Source organism: Lithobates pipiens, unplaced genomic scaffold (assembly GCF_037356315.1).
Source record: "Lithobates pipiens isolate NorthernLeopardFrog02 unplaced genomic scaffold, aLitPip1_a1.2 Scaffold_16, whole genome shotgun sequence".
Classification (NCBI taxonomy): Eukaryota; Metazoa; Chordata; class Amphibia; order Anura; family Ranidae; genus Lithobates; species Lithobates pipiens.
In genome coordinates, this window is record NW_027507748.1 from 410,464,243 (window position 1) to 410,484,320 (window position 20,078).

Sequence of the window (20,078 nt, forward strand, 5' to 3'; positions counted from 1 at the left end):
GATGCTCTAGCAGTGAAGGGGGTGTTTTGCTTGACTCTTTACTAGCAACCGGATCACCACATACTGGGACTAACCTCAAGCCACAGAGTACTAGCCTGTGAGTCATGGATGACATAATGAGGCCTCATAAGGAGAACAAATTTGAATTTATGGAGAAGTGTGTTTCCTGTATCCATTAGTAATATACGGACATTTTCACTAGGAGCAAGGTGATGGGACTGCCGAGTTGGTGGAGACCGGAACAACCTCCACTGTACCTACTCAGAAAGGCTGCACACCTGAAGAGAGAGGTGTTCTCTTAACAGAAGCTGTGTCCAAAGTGCAGTAGTGTAAGATGTGTGGCCATGTAGTTTAGTGTTTGCTGTGCAATTGCTCTGCTCGCTTTTGGAATGTCTCCTTAATGTTGATTTTGCATGACTGTGGTTTCTGCCTATGGTTTAGGCATTCGTGCAATTCGAGTGTGTCCTTGTTCGGGTGCCTTAAGCTCTGCCCATAACTATGTTACCAATCTTGCTGGAATGAATAAGTAACAAATACCGTATTTTTCGCACAATAAGACGCACTTTTTTTTTTTTCAAACCAGAAATATGGGGGGAAATGTCTCTGCGTCCCATGGAGCGAATGCATGTTAGGCCCCGCCCCCGATGGCAACGCCCTCCACCACCACCACCAGAAGAGAGGCATGAGAGCGGAGGACAGACATCTGAAGCTCCTGTGAGCAGGGCCAGACTGGCCTACCTGTGACTGCAGCACTCTCCTCCCTCTGTCCTGTCCTCCGGTGTTTGTATGTTATGGAGCTGGGTCTTTGTGCAAGGTCCCGCCCCCCCCCCCTAAACTGGCTCGTGTGATAATAGATTGAATCAGTGTTCCGCCTATCACAAGAGCCGGTCTAGGGGGGCGGGACCTTTCACACAGACCAAGGTCTGTGACATACGAGCACCGAAGGACAGAGGGAGGAGAGCGCTGTGTTATCCAGAGGATGACAGTGGGCATAGAGGCTGACATTGGTGGGCACAGAGATTGCAATTGGTGGACAGAGAGGCTGCAGTGGGCACAGAGGCTGTGATTGGTGGGCAAAGATGCTGCAGTGGTGGGCAAAGAGGATGCATTTATGTGCAATGGTCTGGTCGCACAGAATAGGTGTTAGAAGGGGGGAAGGAGCCAACATCACTAGTCTAAGGGCTTTCACATTTTGGAAAAGGGAAAGGTGGCAGGCTTAGTCAAAGTTTTTTGACTTTCATATAGTTAAAACCTACATAAAGTTTCAAGGCCCCATGGTGGCAATTAGGTCAATAGTAGGTGTACAGTGCCTTGCGAAAGTATTCGGCCCCCTTGAACTTTTCAACCTTTTGCCACATTTCAGGCTTCAAACATAAAGATATACAATTTTTTTTTTTGTGAAGAATCACCAACAAGTGGGACACAATTGTGAAGTGGAACGAAATCTATTGGATTTTTGAAACTTTTTTTAACTAATAAAAAAATGAAAAGTGGGGCGTGCAAAATTATTCGGCCCCCTTGCGTTAATACTTTGTAAAGCCACCTTTTGCTGCGATTACAGCTGCAATTCGCTTGGGGTATGTCTCTGAGTTTTGCACATCGAGAGACTGAAATTCTTGCCCATTCTTCCTTGCAAAACAGCTCGAGCTCAGTGAGGTTGGATGGAGAGCGTTTGTGAACAGCAGTTTTCAGCTCTTTCCACAGATTCTCGATTGGATTCAGGTCTGGACTTTGACTTGGCCATTCTAACACCTGGATACCTTTATTTGTGAACCATTCCTTTGTAGATTTTGCTGTATGTTTGGGATCACTGTCTTGTTGGAAGATAAATCTCCATCCCAGTTTCAGGTCTTTTGCAGACTCCAACAGGTTTTCATCCAGAATGGTCCTGTATTTGGCTGCATCCATCTTCCCCTCAATTTTAACCATCTTCCCTGTCCCTGCTGAAGAAAAGCAGGCCCAAACCATGATGCTGCCACCACCATGTTTGACAGTGGGGATGGTGTGTTGAGGGTGATGAGCTGTGTTGCTTTTACGGCAAACATATCGTTTTGCATTGTGGGCAAAAAGTTCAATTTTGGTTTCATCTAACCAGAGCACCTTCTTCCACATGTTTGGTGTGTCTCCCAGGTGGCTTGTGGCAAACTTTAGACGAGACTTTTTATGGATATCTTTGAGAAATGGCTTTCTTCTTGCCACTCTTCCATAAAGGCCAGATTTGTGCAGTGTACGACTGATTGTTGTCCTATGGACAGACTCTCCCACCTCAGCTGTAGTTCTCTGCAGTTCATCCAGAGTGATCATGGGCCTCTTGGCTGAATCTCTGATCAGTCTTCTCCTTGTCTGAGCTGAAAGTTTAGAGGGACGGCCAGGTCTTGGTAGATTTGCAGTGGTCTGATACTCCTTCCATTTCAAAATGATCGCTTGCACAATGCTCCTTGGGATGTTTAAATCTTGGGAAATCTTTTTGTATCCAAATCCGGCTTTAAACTTCTCCACAACAGTATTACGGACTTGCCTGGTGTGTTCCTTGGTCTTCATGATGCTCTCTGCGCTTTTCATAGAACCCTGAGACTATCACAGAGCAGGTGCATTTATACAGAGACTTGATTACACACAGGTGGATTCTATTTATCACTATCCGTCATTTAGGACAACATTGGATCATTCAGAGATCCTCGCTGAACTTCTGGAGTGAGTTTGCTGCACTGAAAGTAAAGGGGCCGAATAATTTTGCACGCACCACTTTTCTGTTTTTTATTTGCTAAAAAAGTTTAAAATATCCAATAGATTTCGTTCCACTTCACAATTGTGTCCCACTTGTTGGTGATTCTTCACAAAAAATAAAAAATGTATATCTTTATGTTTGAAGCCTGAAATGTGGCAAAAGGTTGAAAAGTTCAAGGGGGCCAAATACTTTCGCAAGGCACTGTATTAGGGTGCAGCTTATACTGCCTGATGATTAGTTAAGTAAATTGTACTAAGCAAAGGTTTACTTTAAACCTGTTCTAAGTTTTTTTTTTTTTTTTTTTTTTTCCCTTTTTTCTTTTTTTCCTTCAAGAATAAAATAGGTTCTTAAAGCGGTAGTAAACTGATGTCACATGCTTCATCCATTGTGTAGATCTCCTAAACACTGCAAGTTTAGGAGATATTCACTGTACCTACAAGTAGGCTTACCTGTAGGTACAATTTACAAGTTTACTACCGCTTTAAGCATGATGATAGTTTGCTGTTTGGATATATATTTTTTATATAACTGCTATTTTTTATTTCATTATGTACAGGAAACCGGGTTACAAGTTCAAGCTGGCAACGCTGGATATTGACAAGAAATTGTACTCAGCCATTTTTCATGTTCGTCTAATGTTTATAGTTTTTATTGAAGCGGGGGGGGGGGGGGGGGGGGGGGGAGAGAAATAGAATCGAACACACCTGAAATATGATAGATGTTTTTACATGTTTTGGAAATTTTTATTTGAACGTGCTTTTAAGACTACTAAGCCCTGTAAATTCTACCTGTATTTGACCAACCTCAAGTAAACTGTCTGTGCATTAATGTTTTGCTGCTAACTAAATGCTACAGGAAGAGCATCTACTCTGTGTGTGTGTGTGTGTATATATAGGCACCGAGCTTTACTGCTGAATACAGTATCTTCCTTCATTTACAATGCAGGCTTTTAAGATTTAACAAACCTTTATATAAGCAATATTGGCACAATCTGCTTGAGGTTCAGATAATTCAGCTAAAAGTTAATGGGGCTATTTCTTTTTTTATATTTGAGATTCTTCTTCTTCTTCTTTGTTGGTCATGGAGCTTCCTTTTTTATATATTTTAAGAGCTTTAACTTTTATGGAACTCCTTCAGCAAAGGTAGAGTTCTTACTAACAAATGTAAATGCAAAATGTATGATATGCTGTTAAAAGAAACCCAGAAAGAGGTGGAAGACCCCGTTTGAAAGAATGAAGAATTCTTTCAGACTGGATATGTCATGCATAAGGATGTACTCTAGCCAGTGTTACCAGAGTTCACTCTAATTAATGCCTTTAAAACTGTTCTGCGGGTTTTGGGGCTTGATCTTTTACCGTACAGACTGTTGCCTCTTCCTCAGAATGATCCCAGTGTGTGATGTTTTGGCTTCTGACAAGATCTATGCCCCCCCCCCCCCCATTGTGTTCCCCCATTGGGGGGAAATTACGTTGGTAATACCTTCTAGAAAGAAAGAATTGATAGTGAGTGTAAAGGACTCATGGATGTGAGCAATTGCTACAGTCTGCCTTAACTAAAGAAGTAACATTTTCTAAGTTTTATGTGTTCAGTAGCCTGTCCTCAATTTTAAAATCGCCAATTTTAAGTAAGCGCACATTTGTTTTTCTGTCTATCGTTCTCTCGCCAGGGTTTTGGATTTGTTGAACCTACGTGATGAAATTTATCAAATATATGTTTTTTAGGTGTATTGGCCCATTGTTTCAAGGGCATTTGAAGTAGATTTTCAATAAAGACAAATTAGAAAAAAAAAATCTATACAACAATATGTCCTTTTCATGTTGTTAAGTTTCCTGTGTTATTGTAAAGTTTTAATTTTGATGCAGAATTTTAGTTTGCATGGCATACAAAATTAAATTGACACGTCTGGTTTCTTTGCCTTTTTTTTTTTTTTCCTGATGGCCCTGGCATACACACTTATAAATGGTGATTCCAGCAAAGGACATGGTGTACTTGCAGAAAACCAGAGCACATAAGCCTATGGGACACCCACCCTAAAAAGTGTGGATAATACAGAAAAATTATGGGGAGAGTAGTTCACAGTAATCTTATGAACCGGATGATATCTATCCAAATAGTAAGAAAAACAAAAATATATATATAATACACTGACCCAGAAAACGTAATGCATACAAACAACCCCCAAAAAATCAACTTGCCAAGAAAAATTAGTTTTCCTTACACATATGGGTTAGTCCAGTTTAAACCCTGTAAGCTAGGATATTGTGCAAGGAGCAACAGTTGGGTCAGCCTGAATGTTGCCCTATGTTGATGACGCACTGGCCATTGTCCCCCCAGTCCATATTCAGGTCCATAAAATGTCCCTCATCACTCCTGGCTTCATGTTGTAAAACAATACCCCAAGTGTTGTCATTAAGATCATGAATAAAATCATTCAAGGAGCCAATGTCACCCTCCCAGAGGAGGAGTGTCCTCTTTCCACTTGGCCATAAAGAGTTTGGCCATACTGGGAGCAAAATTGGCTCATGACCCTCCAAGACAGAAATGGTTATGCTGCATGGCAAATGAAAGTAACTGTAATATAAACTCCTGATGTATGGATTGCAAGCTGGTCACCACAGTCATTTTATTGGTTTGAAACCAGCGCTATATTTTCCATTCACATGGGAGTTTATTACTTTAATGAAAGTGTTACTAATGCCACAACAGTAAAATAAGTCTGTATATGCAGCATAGTATGCTTGTTATACTCACTGTGGAACTTAAGAGTTTAATCCTCTGCATTGAGTAAAAAGGCTGTTTTATTCTGTATGCATAGATCCTTCCCTCCCTGCACTGTCTATCTGGCAAAGACCAGCTAACATGCAGAGTAGCCCACTTGCACATGCTCAGTTGTGTCTTTTATGCTGGAGAGAACATTTACTTGTTGATCAGAGCTAGCCAGGTCACATGATATTGGCATCACAGAGGTGGACATAAAAAGAAAGAAAAAGCCCGCGCTATGGAAATAAGGAATATGTAATAATATAATAGGACTGCTGCTAAAGTGAAAGACCCCAATATAGGCAAAAGATTAAAACTTATACTCAGCGCTGCTCCTATGGCTAAAACCAGTATAGTTTTAGAAAAACCTATATTTACCAATACAATATCACAATATGGCTTAAAGACATAGTATGAAGTGCACAGTGTAAAGCAATGTATAAAATTATATATATATATATATATATATATATATATATATATATATATATATATATAATTTTATTCAATCATATAAAGTCCATGCAATATGGTGTGCTGAACTTGTAAACAGTTGTAATGATGGTTCTCAGGAACTCCTATCTTCCACCGGTATGGTTAAAACATACGGCTATCCTGGCCTCTCTCCGGTCCTGGCAATGTGGTCGGGATACAGATAATCCAATTAGGTATGCAGCCCAGTGACCAAGACATCATATGAAAATATATATATGAGACAAGGTATGGTTGAATGGGGTGTTGTATGTGATGACTGAAAATGTGTTTTGTTTTTCATTTGTATTGTATACCATCCACATGCCTGATGAAGGAGCGCGCATGCCACTAGCATCATAACACAGAGACTCAGGACTCTATAGACTGACAATCCCTGCTTTGCCTTGCCAACTCTAGCCCGGGACACTGGAATCCACCGGCGCTGCCAGACAAGACTACAGCGTATGAGGATCACCCCCTGTGGAGCCCTGTCGCCTATTCTACTGTCCATTCAGAGTTCTTCATTACGATGTGCCTGTTTTTATTCAACTCAGAGGGAGCGCATTTATACTGCAATTAAAAAAGTGTGTTATATTACTGCACTTAGCTTGGCGCTGCTTGTTTCTCTCTTTTGTATTTCTTTCCAAGGTGTTTCTGCCCTTCAGCGTGCTGCCTCCTGTTTTGTGCCAGTAACTTTTCCCTGAGGTTATATACCCAGGCTCCCTTTTTCCACCAAATACATTTACATCAGGAGTCATTCTTTGAATAACTGTTTATCAACTTACTGCTGCTATTTTTAAGTGTCCCATCCTTGGACACTTTTAAGCCCCTCCCTCTAATCCTGTTTATAATACACCCGTGCATACAGTTGTCATTTTTAGCACAACAAAATATAAACTTTTCCCTTCATTGCCATTCAGCCTTATGGAGTTATCCCTGTGTAGTGTCCATACAATCCAGTTACCAGTGACTGGAGATGCTGATGTTAAGCATAGCATGATATTTTATATGTTGATATAGGTTTGCCTAATACTATACTGGTTTGAGCTATAGGAGCAGACCTGAGTTTAACTTTTAATCATTTACACATGTGGGCGTGTATACAGGCTGCAGTATAAATGACATTCCTGAACTTACTGGAGAAACTGCAGTTTAACGTGTAACTGTGGTATACATATCCTCCAAAAAGGTATATATTGGCAATATTTTAATGTAAAAAAGAAGATTTATAAGCTATGGAGGGGGCCGCGCCGCGGATAAACTATTTTCATATTACTGGGTTAGTAACACTTTAATGTAACTTTCTAATTGAACATATTACACTATGGAAGTTTTTTTAGCCATACTTTTGAGGCTGTGTCCTATACATGCCTGTTGATCCTTTGTGACCACTGAGGGATTGTAAACAGAATTGCTAGGAAATAAAAATTCTGGAAAACAAAACAGCGTGGGGTCCCCCTCAATTCATATCAGAAAGAGGTTTCACCAAAAATGGAATAGAGCGTTGCCACTATCCCATACAAAGATATTTATAGTAAAGTAATTTATTGCATTTTATGATAAGAAGTCAATGTAAATTAGACATTACAATTCACTGATTTAAGAGCAATAGCAAAACATAATAGATACAAAATGACTGATATTATCTCAAGATAAGAGCTTTGGCCCAACGCGTTTCGGGATTGTGTTCTTTCTTCAGGGGCATTCACTTGTGGAGAGCAGTGTGCATCTATGATAAAAACATACATCCAATTCTCTTTGAGGGACCTCTTTTTTCAATTCATATCAGGGCCTTAGGATCTGGTATGGATCTAAAGAGGAACCCCACACCAAAATCCATATCGGACCTTATCTGAGCATGCAAGCGCTCCCCTCCTGTATTATACCAGGCCACATGCCCTCAACATGGGGATTGCTCCCACCCCCCCAAAGGATATTGTCGGTGGCCGCTGTCATCCTTAAAAACCATGACTCATCTGCTGTCAGCGGGATGTAAACAAAAATGCAGTTTTAAAAAAAAAAACAGTGTGGAGTCCCTTCTCCAATCCATACCAGGCTCTTCGGATCTGGTATGGATTCCAAGGGGAACCCCGTGGGGGTGCTTTGGGGCAGGGGGGCTCTGCGCTCCCCGCCAATGCACCTTCTCCGTGTTGATGGGGCAAGGGCCTCTCCCACCCAAACCCCTGGCCAGTGGTTGTGGGGTCTGCAGATAAAGGGCTTATCGGAATTCGAGGGGCCCCCATGTGAATGAGCAGGGGATACATAGTACCCCTACTAATCCACCAAAAAGTGAGTAAAACAACAGTTTTTGGCAAGCCCTTTAAGAGAAAAGAAAATGTTCCCTGAAGTAAATCCAACGTTAGTCACGATGAACGCCAGCCGCCAATTGAAAAAAAAAAAAAGCTCTGTACCTGATGAAGGCTCCTGCCTTCTGACAGCTCCACTGACTGACAGTTCCTAAATAAGGGGTGATGCCACCTAATGATATTCTTAAATAAATAAGGTGGTGGACAGCAATGGCCTTCGTCGGATGCAGAGCTGTTTTTTTTTGGGGGGGGGCGTCGGCGGCCGGTGTTCATTGTGATTGACACTGGATCTACTTCAGGGACATTTTTGTTTTATTTGGGGGGGGGGGGGGTTGTTTTCTTTAATAAAGGGTTGGTCAAAAACTGGAGTTGTTTTTATTAACTTTTTGAGTAAAAGAGTATGTACCACATACCCATTCACATGGAGGGGGTGGGATCTGGTGTCTGGAGAAGGTGCTCGTTATCTCCCTCTTTAAGGATCGACCTGCAGATGCTGGGTGGCAGGTAGCTTTCAGGACACTGAATAAAGACCATTCTGGGGAATGTTAGTTGTGCAAGTACCAGAACGGAACTCATAGCTCCCAACGGTCCCTGATTTTGAGGGATTGTCCCTGACTTGGAAAGTCCCTAATTTGTCCCTCATTTTGGTCTGATTTATATAGTGGTATATAAAATGCACTTATATCTTTTTAAAAAGTCTTTCCCAGTGCTAAATCTTTCATCCAATTTCTGAATTTGTAAATTTAAAAAAACGCATAAAGGAATCGTATTAGTAAAAAAAAAAAAAGCTCTTGAGGGTTTAAAAAAAAAAGTTCTTCGGTATAGTTCACCTTAACTTTTGTTAATAGCTTTCCCTCGTTTCTATCTCAAAAAGTTGTGAGGTATGCAGAGCTAAGTGCCAGAGGTTGCTATATGGACTACTGCTGTAGGGTCCCAAATATAGTGGCTATTCCCTCTTACCTCCAGGAATGCTGCATTTGGAAGTTAGAGAGAAGTTTGTTCTCCTATTATTGCTACCCAAAACCCCTATAGTGTTAAAGTTCTTCAGCAACAAATACTAAAGAGACATCCTCTAGAGTCTAGACCAGTGATGGCAAACCTTGGCACCCCAGATGTTTTGGAACTACATTTCCCATGATGCTCCACTACACTGCAGAATGCATGAGCATCATGGGAAATGTAGTTCCAAAACATCTGGAGTGCCAAGGTTCGCCATCACTGGTCTAGACTGAGCCTTAATTGTCAGTGTGCATGGAACTGACCTTGTGTGACTGAGCCTGTACTATTTAGAATCTGGGCACATTCTCAGTGGTTTCTCCAGGGTAAGCGCTACAGAATAAAAGCTGATCATTGTAAGTATCTCTGTCAGTATTAAATGGTTTGTTTTAACCCTCTGACTGCTACTTTGCCTGGACGGCTTGGTCTGTTAAAGCAAGTTGAAAATAAGAGACTTACTGCCTGGATCACCAGGTGAAAATAAAGAAAAAAAAGCCTAAAAAAAGAAAACTAAGAATTGGTAAGCTGCCATTTAATACATTTTAGTTTTTGGGTTTAATACTACTTTAACCAGTTGCCTCACGGCGATTTACGTCAGCAGAATGGCAGGGGTGGGAAAATGGGCATACATGTAGGTCCCTCCCTGTGGGCTATTGTGCACGCGGCAGTCATTAGAGGACTGATCAATCCTCAGGTCCTGGCCAATGTTTTCTAGCCTGGACCTGCTGATTGGTCCTAGCTACCTTCCCCTGTGTAAGTGTAAACACAGACAGGAGGAAGTGATGTCATCTCTCCTCCTGGAGACTTTTTTGATTCCAGCGAGAGGGGAGAAGACATCTAACAGTGAGTTGCACTACACTAACACCAGTACACTTGCCACCCCCGATCGCCCCCCAGTTAACCTCTTCACTCCCTGTCACTGTGTCACCAATTGCAGTTTTCAGATTTTTCACTGATCACTGCATTGGTGTAATTTATGACTGAAATAAGTGTTAGGACAGTAACCCCCCCTAATAAAGGTTTAACCCCTTGATCCCCCCCCCAGTTAACCCTTTAACCCCCTGTCGCCAGTGTCACTAATCAATCTTTTTTCTGATCGCCGTATTTGTGTCACGGGTGGCGCTAGTTAGCCAGTTCGTTGATTTCTTTCACCATTCACGGTGACAGAAGACCGGGCCACCGCCTGTAAGAGCTATAAGAAGGCGTGGTGGCCCGGCAGAAGAACCGAAGAGGGGGACAAGACCCCCGAAGTCGGAAGAAGAGACGGCGGCGAGGAAGAAAGCCGGGCTCCTCCGCTAGCAAAAGAGCTAGAAGAAGATAGCGGAGGAGTCCGGCGAGAAGACCCCCGAAGACGGAAGACCCCCGGAGCTGTGCAATAAATTATTTTATCTTGTGTGTTGTGTTTTTTTTTGTACTTTATTTTACAGGTGAATGGGTAGGGGTACATTGTACCCCATACTCATTCACATAGGGTGGGGGGCCGGTATCCGGGGGCCCCCTTATTAAAGGGGGCTCCCGGATTCCGATAAGCCCCCCGCTGGCAGACCCCGACAACCAACGGCCAGGGTTGTCGGGAAGAGGCCCTTGTCCTCATCAACATGGGGACAATGTGCTTTGGGGTGGGGGGGCAGCGGGGCCCCCCTTCCCCAAGGCATCCCCCATGTTGAGGGCACATGGCCTGGTACGGCTCAGGAGGGGGGGGGGGCGCTCGCTCGTCCCCCCCCTTTTCTGGCCGGCCGGGTAGCGTGCTCGGACAAGGGTCTGATGTGGACCTGGGGGGACCCCCACGCCGATTTTTTTCGGCGTTGGGGTTCCCCTTTAAGTCCATACCAGGCGGCAGGGCCAGCGACGTATCCTTCGCGGGCCCCGCCTACCTGGAGACCCGCTCGAAATGAGCGGACTTTTCTCCGGGCGGACTGGCACACACATGGCCGGATTGTCCACCGAAATGCGAGTCCGGCGGGAAGATTGGAGTGTAAAACTACTTTCTAAGTCCGCTGTACTTTCGGGTCAAAAAAGTATGCCGGAGGCTACACACGGGGGGATTGTCCGGCGGACTTCAGTTTGCCAGACTTGTGTACGCGGCATAAGCGATCATTTTTCTGATCGCTGCATTAGTGTCGCTAGGTAGCTAGTTATTTTTTTAGGTTCACCGCCAGGTTTTTATAGCGCTAGGTACCCCCATATACTACCCAATAATGGTTTTAACCCCCTGATTGCCCCTAGTTAACCCTTTCACCAGCGATCACAGTATAAGTGTCACTGGTGACGCTGGTTAGTTATTTAGGTTCCCCGTCAGGTTTTTATATAGCGCCAGGGACTCCCATATACTACCTAATAAAAATTTGAACCCCCTGATTGCCCCTAGTTAACCCTTTCACCAGTGATCACCGTATAAGTGTTACGGGTGACTCTGGTTAGTTTGCTTTTTATAGCATCAGGGCACCCACCATTTATTACCCAATAAAGGTTTAACCCCCTGATCACCCGGCGGGTGATATCAATTAGGTTTTAGGGTCAGGGTCTGCGTTGCCCCAGGCAGTGCTAGGTTAGTGCCAGTACTGCTAACACCCACGCGCAAAGCATAAACCTCCCGTAGTGGTATAGAATCTGAACAGATCAATATCTGGTCTGATCAGATCTATACTAGCTTCCCCAGCAGTTTAGGGTTCCAAAAAAACGCATTGTTAGCGGGATCAGCCCAGATACCTGCTAGCACCTGCGTTTTGCCCCTCCGCCCAGCCCACCCAAGTGCAGTATCGATTCATCACTGTCATTTACAAAACACATAACTGCAGCGTTCGCAGTCAGGCCTGATCCCTGCGATCGCTAACAGTTTTTTTTGGTAGCATTTTATATTTAAATCCGGAAGGCAGTGCTTGGTTTTCGGGGTCCCGTACGTGGCTAGACTCCCAAAAAGTCCCCCACATGTGGTATCCCCGTACTCGGGAGAAGCAGCAGAATTTATTTTGGGGTGTAATTTGACTTATGCCCATAGCATGTGTGAGCAATATATCATTTAGTGACAACTTTGTGCAAAAAAAAAAAAATTGTAATATTCCTGCAACTTGTGGCAAAATATAAAATATTTCATGGACTCAACATGCCTCTCAGTAAATAGCTTGGGGTGTCTACTTTCCAAAATGGGGTCATTTGGGGGGTTGTGCTATTTTGGCATTTTATGGCCTTCGAAACTGTGATAGGTAGTGAGGAGTGAAATCAAAAATTTGCACCCTTAGAAACCCTGAAGGCAGTGATTGGTTTTCGCGGTCCCGTACGCGGCTAGACTCCCAAAAAGTCCCACATATGTGGTATCCTCGTACTCAGGAGAAGCAGCAGAATATATTTTGGGGTGCAATTCAACATATAACTATGGCATGTGTGAGCAATATATCATTTAGTGACAACTTTTTGTAAACTTGTTTTTTTTTTGTCATTATTCAATCACTTGGGACAAAAGAAAAAAAATATTCAATGGGCTCAACATGCCCCTCAGCAATTTCCTTGGGGTGTCTACTTTCCAAAATGGAGTCATTTGGGGGGAAGGGGTTTGTACTGCCCTGCCATTTTAGCACCTCAAGAAATGAGATAGGCAGTCGTAAATTAAAAGCTGTGTAAATTCCAGAAAATGTACTCTAGTTTGTAGACGCTATAACTTTTGCGCAAACCAATAAATATATGCTTATTGACATTTTTTTTTACTAAAGACACGTGGCTGAATAGATTTTGCCCTAAATGTATGACTAAAATTGAGTTTATTCGATTTTTCTTATAACAAAAAGTAGAAAATATATTTTTTTCTTAAAATTTTCGGTCTTTTTCCATTTATATTGCAAAAAATAAAAATCGCAGAGGCAATCAAATACCATCAAAAGAAAGCTCTATTTGTGGGAAGAAAAGGACGCAAATTTCGTTTGGGTACAACATTGCATGACCGTGCAATTACCAGTTAAAGCAGTGCAGTGCGAAATTGTAAAAAGACCTCTGGTCCTTAGGCTGAAAATTGGTCCGGGGCTGAAGTGGTTAAGGGAGTAAAATGGTGATTTCACTTCCTCACTACCTATCACAGTTTTGGAGGCCTTTAAATGTAATGATAACACAAAACCCCCACAAATTACCCCATTTTGGAAAGATGGCACTTCAAGCTTTTTGCTGAGAGGCATTTGAGTTCATACAATATTTAATATTTTGCCACAAGTTTTAGGGAAAATACAATTTTTTTTTTTTTACACAAAGTTGTCACTAAATGATATATTGTTCAAACATGGCATGGATATATGTGGACTTACACCCCAAAATACATTCTGCTGCTTCTCCCGAGTATGGGGATAACACATGTTTGGGACATTTTGGCAGTCTAACTGTGTATAGGCCCCCGAAAACCAACACTGCCTTCATGCTTTCTAAGGGCGTACGTTTTTTATTTCACTCCTCACTGCCTATCACAGATTCGGAGGCATTGAAATGCTTTTTTTTTTTTGCAAAAAGTTGTCAATAAATGATACATTTTTTTAAACACAGCATGATTGTATGTGGAGTTGCACCCCAAAATACATTCTGCTGCTTCTTCTGTGTATGGGGATACCACATGTGTGAGACTTTTTGGGAGCCTAGCCACGTATATAGGACCCCAAAAACTAAGAACCGCCTTCAGGCTTTCTAAAGGCGTAAAATTTAAATTTTACTCCTCACTACCTATCACAGTTACGGAGGCCCTAAAATGTCCAGATAGCACAACCCACCCCCAAATTACCTAATTTTGGAAAGTAGACACATCAATCTATATGCTAAGAGGCATGGTGAGTATTTTGCAGATCTCATGTATTTTTGAAAACGAAAGAAAGTAAAATAAAATTACTTTTTTTTTTCTTTTTTCAATTTTTAAAACATTGTGACAAAAAGCGAGATCTATAAAATACTCAACATGCCTCTCTGAAAATAGATTGGGGTGTCTACTTTCCAATATGGGGTCATTTTGGGGAGGGGGGGTGTGCTCTCTGGGCATTTCAATGCCTCCAAAACTGTGATAGGCAGTGAGGAGTGAAATAAAAAATGTACGCCCTTAGAAAGCCTGAAGGCAGTGTTGGTTTTCGGGGGGCCTGTACGTGGTTAGACTGCCAAAAAGTCCCACACATGTGTTATCCCCATACTCGGGAGAAGCAGCAGAATGTATTTTGGGGTGTTAGTCTACATATAACCATTTCATGTTTGAACAATATATCATTTAGTGACAATTTTGTGTAAAAAAAAAAATTTTTATTTCCCCAAAACTTGTGGCAAAATATTAAATATTGTATGGACTCAAATGCCTCTCAGCAAATAGCTTGAAGTGTCTTCTTTCCAAAATGGGGTAATTTTTGTGCTATCTTGTCACTTCATGGCCTCCAAAACTGTGATAGGTAGTGAGGAAGTGAAATCACCATTTTACGCCCTTAGAAAGCCTGAAGGCGGTGCTTGGATTTCGGGGTCCTGTACACGGCTAGGCTCCCGAAAAGTTTCACACGTGGTATCCCTGTGCTCAGGAGAAACAGCAGAATGTATTTTGGGGTGTCATGTCACATATACCCATGGCATGTTTGAGCAATAGCAAAAAAACTGTAGCGCTAATTACTGTAAACAATATATCAATGTAAAGTTTTATAGAAAGTGTATAGGGCCGAAGGCGCTACCCCAAAGTTATACCCACTCAATCAGTAATAAAAGGGTTTCCAAATACTCTCTACCCTCTAAAAAAGAAGGGAGACAAAATTACTCTATATTTTCTCTAATACTAAGAACATGCTACTTGTGTTATATATTAGGCTATAATATCCAATAAGACCACCAGATCATACACACAGAGTACCAGCCTATGATGAGTGCATGTACACGCCATAAACTCTAAGCCAGCAGATTGGGCACACCAACCTCTACATCCACACTCCCAAGGCTATTGTATGAGGCAGTACATAATATCGAAATAGATTAGACAAATAAAATAGTTATAAAAATGTGTATATAGATATCAGAAAGAGAAGTCTATATATATATATATATATATGTGAAATACTAAATCCTGGTGCTCCTCTATCACTCAGCTATTTCACACTGTATGTCTCCATATGGGAGAACTGAGGAGCATTACCCATCAATAGTCCATATAACTTTAAAGTCCAAATTTTGTGCAAAAAACAATTTTCCAAAGTTCATAAAGTGCAAAGTGTGCAAAAACATCTGTAGAAAAAAATATATATCTACAACCACCAGATATTTATATATGTACCCCAAAAAAGGCTTTCCAAAAATTATATATAGCTAAATTGCACAGTCAATGTGTATCTAGTCTCAGGAACTGTGAAGTGAATCACAAATAAAAATAACACATCAGGTTAAAAGTGAGTAGGTGCTTGATCAAAAAAAAAATCCAGTGACTTCCATGCTCGCCCTCTCGTGTCCCCACTCACCAGATCCTTGTCCCCCTAGGGGGTAAAGTGCATGCAGTCCCTCAGTGTCCAACTGTTTCCATTCGATTCGTCCACCTCCTTTCACTTATCCGTATTCTTTATACCTGGGATTGTCCCCCTTTATTTTGTAAAAGGCTGGTGGCAATATGATGGATCCTCAGAGAGAACAAAAGGCAGCTCTCATAGTGAAGTAATTTAATGACCTAAATTAATTTATTAAAAAACGTTTACAGTTCAAAAATTGTGCAAAATTAAAAAATATATAATAATAAAAATATAATTAAAAAAACGACGGAGCCACGCACTCTACGCCACTTCCGGACTGCAGATCGAGTGGTGCGCAGCTGGAACGCACGCCGCTCCTCCACAGATCTAGCGGGTTTACCGGGACATTAAGCCTATGATGAGTGCATGTACACCCCATACACTTTCTATACAACTTTGCATATCCATGGCCTTCTTTCAGGGGACTGTGGATTACCGCCGCAACCTCCCCAACAATTAAATGGCGCCAAACAGCACCACAGTCAGAAGCAGGGGCAGCCTCCGTCTTCCTCCTCCTCACCATGGCAACCTCCAGGGAAAGGTGAGTCATGGCAATCCCAGGCTTCCAGCCCTGCTGACCTCCTCCTATTCTCTCCCCCTGATGCCACTGACTCCCCTGCAATTCTGCCCCATGAGACCGAGCACACAGAACCTACTCTGACACAGATCATGGAGGCTATACAACATAGTCATACCTCTCTCACAACACAGATAGACTCCATTAAAACTGATCTCTCATTCCTGAAACATGATGTTCATACCCTCCGTCAGAGAGTGTCAAATGCAGAACAACGCATAGGGGACCTGGAGGACGAAATGCTTCCCTTGCAGGGCTCTGTTAGGGAGCTGCGTCAAACCTATACTGCTGAAAAGCTCAGGGATATGGAAGACCGCTTGAGATGCAACAACTTGCGCTTTCTGGGGTTCTGAGGGCAGGGACCCGGAAGCCTTTATGGAGCACTGGCTGACCACCACCTTTGGCGCCTCCACCTTTTCGCGGTTGTTCGCCATCGAACGGGCACATAGAGTTCCCCTACGCACTCTGCCTTCTGGAGCCCCGCCACGTGCCATCCTCATCAAATTATTACACTTCAGAGAATCCGTTCTAAGAGCTGCCCGGGAAAAAGGCAAAATATCCTTCAACGGTAATGGAATCACTATCTTTCCTGATTTCTCAGCAGCCACTCAGAAACAAAGGGCTACCTTTCTGGCCATCAAAAGGAGGCTAATGGAGCTCCATCTACTCTATGGTATGCTTTATCCTGCAAAATTAAGGATCACTTATCAAGACAAGGCCTACTTCTTCACAGATCCTAAGGAGGCATCGCATTGGGTGGATGCCCGGACCACAGGGATCAGAACCAGAGACCACCTCGTCATTGAAGCAGCCTGAAGCAGAATATAATTGCATACCCATGGCCTACACCCCCCCCCCCCCATTTGTTTGAGATTGTTTGGGGGAGGAGGGGGGCAGGGTCAGGTTCCTACAAATGTATGGCCCCTTCACTCAGGCCACCCGCTGATGCTGGGGATCGTCCTCATGGCTACCTCACGGGCCATACACATGTCAGCCACACAGAATGGCAATTGGTATTAGCCTTATGTCTCTCCTCCAACGTTTACTCTTACTAACTCAGGAATTGTTTTTCTAGAATTCGGGTGTACACATATTTTGGTTTTGTGCGGACGTGGATGGAAGACCACGGCTATGGACCCTTTTTCTGTTTTTCATTTTTTTTTTTTTTTTACTCCTTGGGGTTTGTCTGTTGTGAGACTGTGACATGTCTCCTTTGCTTTGCAGTTTCAGTTATGGGAATAAAGCTCTCATGTGTTTGGGTTTGGAAGCTGGGAGGCTTAGGGTGGTTGTGAATGTTCTTTGTTCCTTTTTTTTTCCTTTTTGTGCAGATTTTACTCGCTAAAGCATAAGTATCTACGTGGTTGGCTGTTTTTTTTAGCCAACAACTGATCTATTCAAGAGGCATTTTTCTGCTGTATTGCTGATATCTACCATTCTATGTATTTTTACCTGGTAATCTAGCTAACCGATATGATATTCGATTGATAACTACACAAGGTATGCTTTGGTTTCTCATGTTTGACTCACCCATGGTTCCCTCAACTTCTCGTGGCACGCTGGACCTTAGGCTATGGTTGCCCCCAGCAGGCTTTGAGAACTGGGTTTCACTAGTCATACTTTATTTCTGCTCATGTCTAGACTACGTATAGTTTCCTGGAATGTTCGGGGGCTTTATTCTAAAGTGAAACGATCCCTTGTGTTTGAATATCTGGCAAGACATAATCTGCATGTGATCCTTCTCCAGGAAACCCACCTCCATGGATCTAGGGTCATGGCCCTTAAGAGAGCGAAAATTGCATACGCCATCCACTCCACGTACTCTAGGAGTACATCCATCCTTATAGCAAAATCAACACCCATCAGTATTAAACATATCAAACTTGATCCTAATGGTTGCTTCGTAATTGTCATGCTTGAACTCCTGGGTAAGCTATATACAGTGGCTAGTATATATGCTCTGCCACCCTTCACTAAACAGTTTTTTGACCAGGTGATAAGCTCCATACTGGCAATAGCGGAAGGCCCTTTATTAATAGCGGGGGATTTTAATACAGTGCTTGATAACTCTATTGATAGGTTTCAGTGCTCTACCCCTGGGTTCTTTTCTGACTCAATTTGATTTAGTGGAGGCCTGGAGATTGAAGCATGTGGATGAGAGAGAGTATTCGTGCCAGTCAGAATCACATGGTACTTTATCTCGTATTGATCTCTGCCTTGTCTCATCAGATTTGCTCAACATGATGATTGAGGTCAAGTATCTCCCTAGGGCAGTATCTGATCATTCCCCTTTAATGGTAGACTTTGCCGTGGACTTTTCCTCCCCCTATCGGGTGTGGAGACTAAGTCCTTTGTGGCTAGCTGACCAGGCCATTGTGGACCAAAGTATGGCCGAAATTAAAACATATTGGATAACTAACAAGCAGAGCGCTTCCGCCCCGGTGGTCTGGGATGCTTTTAAGGCCACCACTCTTGTCTCTTTTGCTGCAGCAATTGGGCAAGCCTGCAGGGCATCTCACTCCAGACTGGTGGATCCTGAAAGGGGTCTCAGGAAGGCGGAGGCTGCATATTCTGCGGCCCCCACGCCTGAGACACACACGACCTGGAAGCACAGGGCCAGGGAATTAGACTTGGTACTTTTGGAGTGCACCCAGAAGAAGTTGCTGTGTCAGAATCAGCGGCTCTTTGAGTTCGGTGACAAACACAGCCGCTTACTGGCCTATCTCTCCAGACCTGACTATCAGCCATGTAGCATCCCGAGAATTAGAAACTCAGAGGGAGTAGTGGTAGAACAAAACGAAGAGATAATGGACGCATTTGTCACATTTTATTCCTCATTATACACTACCAGACCAGAGCTCATTACACAATTGTGGAACTGAATGATTACCTATCTGATATCTCGCTACCAAGACTTCAGGCTCACCAGGCTTTTTTCTTGATGCCCCTCTGACAACTGAAGAAATTGGGGAAGCCATACAATCCTTTGTCAGAAATAAAACGCCAGGGTTGGATGGATTCCCCATCGAGTGGTACATGCACTTCAGAGAACTACTGATACCTCACCTACTGAGGGTATATAATTTTGCTATGAAAATGGAGCAGTTGCCACCCTCTATGTCAGAGGCGCTGATTGTCCCCATTCCCAAAACGCCACAAAGATCCCCTGCTCTGTGAATCTTATCGACCAATTACGCTCATTAATTCTGATGTTAAGATTCTAGCCAAGGTGCCCGCCCGTCGACTGAACACATTTATCACTGCTATCATTGGAGCAGACCAGACTGGGTTCATTCCTGGGCGATCGACCTCCATCAATTTGCGTAGGCTCTTTACTAATCTGCAAGTTGCTCATGATAATGTGGGATCTCGGGCCGTATTGGCCTTGGATGCACACAAGGCATTTGACTCGGTCGAATGGCCATACCTGCTGGAAGTTTTAGCAAAATTTGGTTTTGGTGGCACCTTTACCAGGTGGGTGCAGCTACTCTACTCGAAACCCACCGCTAGACTAAGAGTAAATGCAGCCGTGTATGATCCCTTTCAGATAAAGAGAGGCACTAGACAGGGATGTCCCCTGTCGCCGCTGCTATTTGCATTGGCGATAGTACCTCTGGCGGCGCTAATAAGATCTAGTGGGGAAGTAGTGGGATTGTCGATTGGGGGTCTGAAAGAAAAGGTATCTTTATACGCTGATGATATGTTGATTTACCTATCGGACCCCCAATCGTCTCTCCCAGCCCTGCTGGAAA

The 20,078-nt window shown here is 43.0% G+C and overlaps 1 protein-coding gene across 5 annotated transcripts in view; it reads left to right on the forward strand.

Annotated features, from left to right (window-relative positions):
* LOC143983122 (uncharacterized) overlaps positions 1–3,408 on the forward strand; it is a 79,040-nt gene extending 75,632 nt beyond the window's left edge. For 4 of the 5 annotated variants that reach the window (XM_077482437.1, XM_077482438.1, XM_077482433.1 and 1 more), the window contains one exon: positions 3,285–3,408. The gene's annotated coding sequence lies outside the window, so the exon portion shown is untranslated. Of the gene's footprint in view, positions 1–202; positions 313–3,284 lie in introns of those variants that run through there. The other variant, XM_077482434.1, reaches the window with a different exon arrangement.
* Positions 3,409–20,078: the final 16,670 nt, after the last annotated feature.